The sequence below is a fragment of the Lissotriton helveticus genome, chromosome 6, assembly GCF_964261635.1.
Source record: "Lissotriton helveticus chromosome 6, aLisHel1.1, whole genome shotgun sequence".
Lineage (NCBI taxonomy): Eukaryota > Metazoa > Chordata > Amphibia > Caudata > Salamandridae > Lissotriton > Lissotriton helveticus.
This window is the reverse complement of record NC_136067.1, coordinates 373,708,715-373,714,979: the sequence shown is the minus strand read 5'-3', so window position 1 is coordinate 373,714,979 and position 6,265 is coordinate 373,708,715.

Sequence of the window (6,265 nt, the reverse complement as noted above, 5' to 3'; positions counted from 1 at the left end):
GGTCGGGTACTTTCACGCTTTGGGTCCCCTCTGTCACCTCGCGTGCAGAGTTTACAAGAAAGGAGGGTATTTTCCCTCCGGATTACTAGGGACAGGGTATGCCCGGACGCCCCTCCAAGGCTGGTGGTTCTCTGCCATGGGGACCAGATAGGCTATGCCTGGGTAACACCTCCCTAGGCCACCCGTGGCTTCCTTCCGCCAGGCCGACGGCATGTCAAATTGCCCAGGACGGGCTCCATGGCTCTTGGGCAGTCGTCCCCTGGGCGCCCGGGGCTCCATCCACCCCGGCGGCATGGAAAAGTGCCCAGGACGGGCTCCATGCGTCCCGGGCATTCGTCCCCCGGGCGTCCGGGGCTCCATCCAGGCTGACGGTATGGCAGAGTGCCCGGGTCGGGCTCCATGGTTTTCACGGTGGTCCTCCCCTGGGTGTCTGGGGGCTCCAGGCCGAAGGCATGGAAAAGTGCCCAGGACGGGCTCCATGCGTCCCGGGCATTCGTCCCCCGGGCGTCCGGGGCTCCATCCAGGCTGACGGTATGGCAGAGTGCCCGGGTCGGGCTGCATGGTTTTCACGGTGGTCCTCCCCTGGGTGTCTGGGGGCTCCAGGCCGAAGGCATGGAAAAGTGCCCAGGACGGGCTCCATGCGTCCCGGGCATTCGTCCCCCGGGCGTCCGGGGCTCAATCCAGGCTGACGGCATAGCAGAGTGCCCGGGTCGGGCTCCATGGTTTTCACGGTGGTCCTCCCCTGGGTGTCTGGGGGCTCCAGGCCGAAGGCATGGAAAAGTGCCCAGGACGGGCTCCATGCGTCCCGGGCATTCGTCCCGGGACGGGGACGGGGACAGGGTCGGGAGAGTCCAGGCGGCTTCACTTCCGTGTCCAGCCATCTGATCGCCCAGATTCCCTCGGCCATCTGGTCACCCGTGGCTTCCTTCCGCCAGGCCGACGGCATGTCAAATTGCCCAGGACGGGCTCCATGGCTCTTGGGCAGTCGTCCCCTGGGCGCCCGGGGCTCCATCCACCCCGGCGGCATGGAAAAGTGCCCAGGACGGGCTCCATGCGTCCCGGGCATTCGTCCCCCGGGCGTCCGGGGCTCCATCCAGGCTGACGGTATGGCAGAGTGCCCGGGTCGGGCTCCATGGTTTTCACGGTGGTCCTCCCCTGGGTGTCTGGGGGCTCCAGGCCGAAGGCATGGAAAAGTGCCCAGGACGGGCTCCATGCGTCCCGGGCATTCGTCCCCCGGGCGTCCGGGGCTCCATCCAGGCTGACGGTATGGCAGAGTGCCCGGGTCGGGCTCCATGGTTTTCACGGTGGTCCTCCCCTGGGTGTCTGGGGGCTCCAGGCCGAAGGCATGGAAAAGTGCCCAGGACGGGCTCCATGCGTCCCGGGCATTCGTCCCCCGGGCGTCCGGGGCTCCATCCAGGCTGACGGTATGGCAGAGTGCCCGGGTCGGGCTGCATGGTTTTCACGGTGGTCCTCCCCTGGGTGTCTGGGGGCTCCAGGCCGAAGGCATGGAAAAGTGCCCAGGACGGGCTCCATGCGTCCCGGGCATTCGTCCCCCGGGCGTCCGGGGCTCAATCCAGGCTGACGGCATAGCAGAGTGCCCGGGTCGGGCTCCATGGTTTTCACGGTGGTCCTCCCCTGGGTGTCTGGGGGCTCCAGGCCGAAGGCATGGAAAAGTGCCCAGGACGGGCTCCATGCGTCCCGGGCATTCGTCCCGGGACGGGGACGGGGACAGGGTCGGGAGAGTCCAGGCGGCTTCACTTCCGTGTCCAGCCATCTGATCGCCCAGATTCCCTCGGCCATCTGGTCACCCGTGGCTTCCTTCCGCCAGGCCGACGGCATGTCAAATTGCCCAGGACGGGCTCCATGGCTCTTGGGCAGTCGTCCCCTGGGCGCCCGGGGCTCCATCCACCCCGGCGGCATGGAAAAGTGCCCAGGACGGGCTCCATGCGTCCCGGGCATTCGTCCCCCGGGCGTCCGGGGCTCCATCCAGGCTGACGGTATGGCAGAGTGCCCGGGTCGGGCTCCATGGTTTTCACGGTGGTCCTCCCCTGGGTGTCTGGGGGCTCCAGGCCGAAGGCATGGAAAAGTGCCCAGGACGGGCTCCATGCGTCCCGGGCATTCGTCCCCCGGGCGTCCGGGGCTCCATCCAGGCTGACGGTATGGCAGAGTGCCCGGGTCGGGCTGCATGGTTTTCACGGTGGTCCTCCCCTGGGTGTCTGGGGGCTCCAGGCCGAAGGCATGGAAAAGTGCCCAGGACGGGCTCCATGCGTCCCGGGCATTCGTCCCCCGGGCGTCCGGGGCTCAATCCAGGCTGACGGCATAGCAGAGTGCCCGGGTCGGGCTCCATGGTTTTCACGGTGGTCCTCCCCTGGGTGTCTGGGGGCTCCAGGCCGAAGGCATGGAAAAGTGCCCAGGACGGGCTCCATGCGTCCCGGGCATTCGTCCCGGGACGGGGACGGGGACAGGGTCGGGAGAGTCCAGGCGGCTTCACTTCCGTGTCCAGCCATCTGATCGCCCAGATTCCCTCGGCCATCTGGTCGCCCGGATCCCCTCGGGCATCTGGTCGCCCGCTACGCTTTCCTATAAGGGCGACCAGATGGCCGAACTTCCCTGGAAGTCCCGATGAGGTGCCATTCGCCGCCCGGATCCCAGCGAGGGCTCCAGGAGGTCGGGTACATTCGCGCCTTGGGTCCCCTCTGTCACCTCGCGTGCACAGATTACAAGAAAAGGGGGTAATTTTCCTCCGGATTACTAGGGAGAAGGGTACGCCCGGACACCCCTCCGAGGCTGGCGTTTCTCTGCCATGGGGACCAGATGGGCTATGCCTGGGCAACACCTCCCTAGGCCACCCGGGGCTTCCTTCCTCCAGGCCAACCGCATGTCAAATTGCCCAGGACGGGCTCCATGGCTCCTGGGCAGTCGTCACCCGGGCGTCCGGGGCTCCATCCAGGCTGACGGCATGGAAAAGTGCCCAGGACAGGCTCCATGCGTCCCGGGCATTCATCCCCCGGGCGTCCGGGGCTCCATCCAGGCTGACGGCATGGCAGAGTGCCCGGGTCGGGATCCATGGTTTCCAGGGATGTCCTCCCCTGGGTGTCTGGGGGCTCCAGGCCGAATGCATGGAAAAGTGCCCAGGACAAGCTCCATGCGTCCCGGGCATTCGTCCCCTGGGCGTCCGGGGCTCCATCTAGGCTGACGGTATGGCAGAGTGCCCGGGTCGGGCTCCATGGTTTTCACGGTGGTCCTCCCCTGGGTGTCTGGGGGCTCCAGGCCGAAGGCACGGAAAAGTGCCCAGGACGGGCTCCATGCGTCCCGGTCACTCGTACCCCGGGCGTCCGGGGCTCCATCCAGGCTGACGGCATGGCAGCGTGCCCGGGTCGGGCTCCATGGGTCCCGGGCAGCCCTCCCCTGGGCGTCCGGGGCTCCCACCTCCAGGCAGACGGCATGTCAAAGTGCCCAGGACGGGCTCCATGAGTCTGGGACAGTCCTCCCCCGGGCGTCTGGGACACCCATCTCCATGAGGCCAACGGCATAGGCAAAGTACCCAGGACGGGCTCCATTGGTCCCGGGCAGACCTCTCCCCGGGCATCCGGGGCTCCCACCTTCAGGCCGACGGAATGTCAAAGTACCCAGGACGGGCTCCATGGGTCCCGGGCAGCTTCCCCCGGGCGTCCGGGGCACCCACCTCCAGGCCGACGGCATGTCAAAGTACCCAGGACGGGCTCCACGGGTCCCGGGCATTCCTCCCCCAGGTCGTCCGGGCCCTAGAGCTCCGGTGGTCCAACCTGCGCCTGAGGCCCAGCCGGGGTCCAAGAGCCCTGCCTTGCGTGGGCAGGAAGTCAGGAACCCTACCGCGAAGGCTTGGGATGGATGGGGAGCTGGGAGTCCTTTCGATCCCGGCCATCTGGTCGCCCGCGATGCTTTCCAATGGGGGGACCAGATGGCCGGGCTTCCCTGGAAGTCCCGATGAGGTGCCATTCGCCTCCCGGATCCCAGCTAGGGCTCCATGAGGTCGGGTTCTTTTACGCCTTGGGTCCCCTCTGTCACCTCGCGTGCACGGATTGCAAGAAAGGGGGGTATTTTCCCTCCGGATTACTAGGGGCAGGGTACGCCCGGACACCTCTCCAGGGCTGGTGGTTCTCTGCCCGGGGGACCAGATGAGATATGCCTGGGCAACACCTCCCCCGGGCGTCTGGGGGCTCCATTCTCCAGGCCAACGGCATGGCTCAATGCCCAGGACGGGCTCCCCGTGTCCCGGACAGACCGCCCCTGGGCGTCCGGGGCACCCATCTCCAGGAGGGCAATGGGATGGCAAAGTACCCGGGAAGGGCTCCACGGGTCCCGGGCAGCCTTCCCCCGGGCGTCCGGGGCTCCCACCTCCAGGCCGACGGCATGTCACACTGCCCAGGACGGGCTCCATGGGCTCCGGACAGACCTCCCCCCGGGCGTCCGGGGCACCCATCTCCAGGAGGCCAACGGGATGGCAGAGTAACCGGGAAGGGCTCCACGGGTCCCGGGCAGCCTTCCCCCGGGCGTCCGGGGCTCCCACCTCCAGGCCGACGGCATGTCACACTGCCCAGGACGGGCTCCATGGGCCCCGGACAGACCTCCCCCGGGCGTCCGGGGCACCCATCTCCAGGAGGCCAACGGGATGGCAGAGTAACCGGGAAGGGCTCCATGGGTCCCGTCCAGCCCTCCCCCGGGCGTCCGGGGCTCCCACCTCCAGGACGACGGCATGTCAAAGTGCCCAGGGCGGGCTCCACGGGCCCCGGGCAGCCCTCCCCCCCCGGGCGTTCGGGGCACACATCTCCAGGAGGCCAACGGCATTGGCAAAGTACCCGGGAAGGGCTCCACGGGTCCCGACCAGGCTTCCCACGGGCGTCCCGGGCACCCTCCTCCAGGCCGACGGCATGTCAAAGTGTCCAGGACGGGCTCCATGGGTCCCGGGCAGCCCGCTCCCGGGCGTCCGGGGCTCCCACCTCCAGGCCGACGGCATGTCAAAGAGCCCAGGACGGGATCCACGGGTACCAGGCAGTCCTCCCCCGGGCGTCCGGGGCTCCCATCTCCAGGCCAACGGCATGGCTCAATGCCCAGGACGGGCTCCATGGGTCCCGCGCAGGCCTCCCCCGGACGCGTCCGGGGCAACCATCTCCATGAGGCCAACGGCATTGGCAAAGTACCCGGGAAGGGCTCCACGGGTCCCGGGCAGGCCTCCCCCGGGCGTCCAGGGCACCCACCTCCAGGCCGACGGCATGTAAAAGTGCCCAGGACCAGTTCCACGGGTCCCGGGCAGTCCTCCCCCGGGCGTCCGGGGCTCCCTTCCCCGGGCCAAAGCATTCCAGAGTGCCCAGGACGGGCTCCACGGGTCCCGGGCGTCCAGGGCTCCCTTCCCCGGGCCAACGGCTTGTCAGAGTGCCCAGGACGGGCTCCACGGGCCCCGGGCGTCCGGGGCACCCTTTCCCGGGCCAGCGGCATGTCAGAGTGCCCAGGACGAGTTCCACGGGACCCGGACGTCCGGGGCTCCCTTCCCCGGGCCAACGGCATACAGGAGTGCCCAGGACGGGCTCCACAGGTCCCGGTCGTCTGGGGCTCCCTTCCCCGGGCCAACAGCTTGTCAGAGTGCCCAGGACGGGCTCCACGGGTCCCGGGCAGTCCTCCCCCGGGCCAACAGCAGGTCAGAGTGCCCAGGACGGGCTCCACGGGTCCCGGGCAGCTCCATGCCCAAACCCATTTGAAAACCCGCCGCAGCGAAGGGGTTAAAGGACACTGATTTACTCTCTGGCAAAGTTAAATATATAAATCTTTCTGAGTCTACACTAGTAGTACTTGATACCCTACAGTTCTCGCAGTCATGCTGCCATTGATAAGAAAGCCCAAACAGGTGATCTACATCTACACCTTCAGCATGCAATACATCAAGCATATACATTAAAAACTCCTGACAATCTTGCTGAATATTTTGAGAGAATTGTGTTTGACCTGAACATCTGTCTAACAGATTTCGAATTTCAGACACACTTTCTATTTTTGTTCTATCAGTGCTACATTTCTCTAACACAGAATTTAACAAACTGCAAAATCTTTGATCAGAATTGACCACAATCTCTTCTTTTACATTTTCTAGAGAAAACAAAACATTAACCACTACATTAGCATAGCAGTTGACACCAGAACTGTTTTCAAATTGAAAACCAACAACATCTTCAACAGAATCCTTTTTCTTTCTGCTTATAATTTCAGGTTCATCGACTTTTCGTCTTTTTGC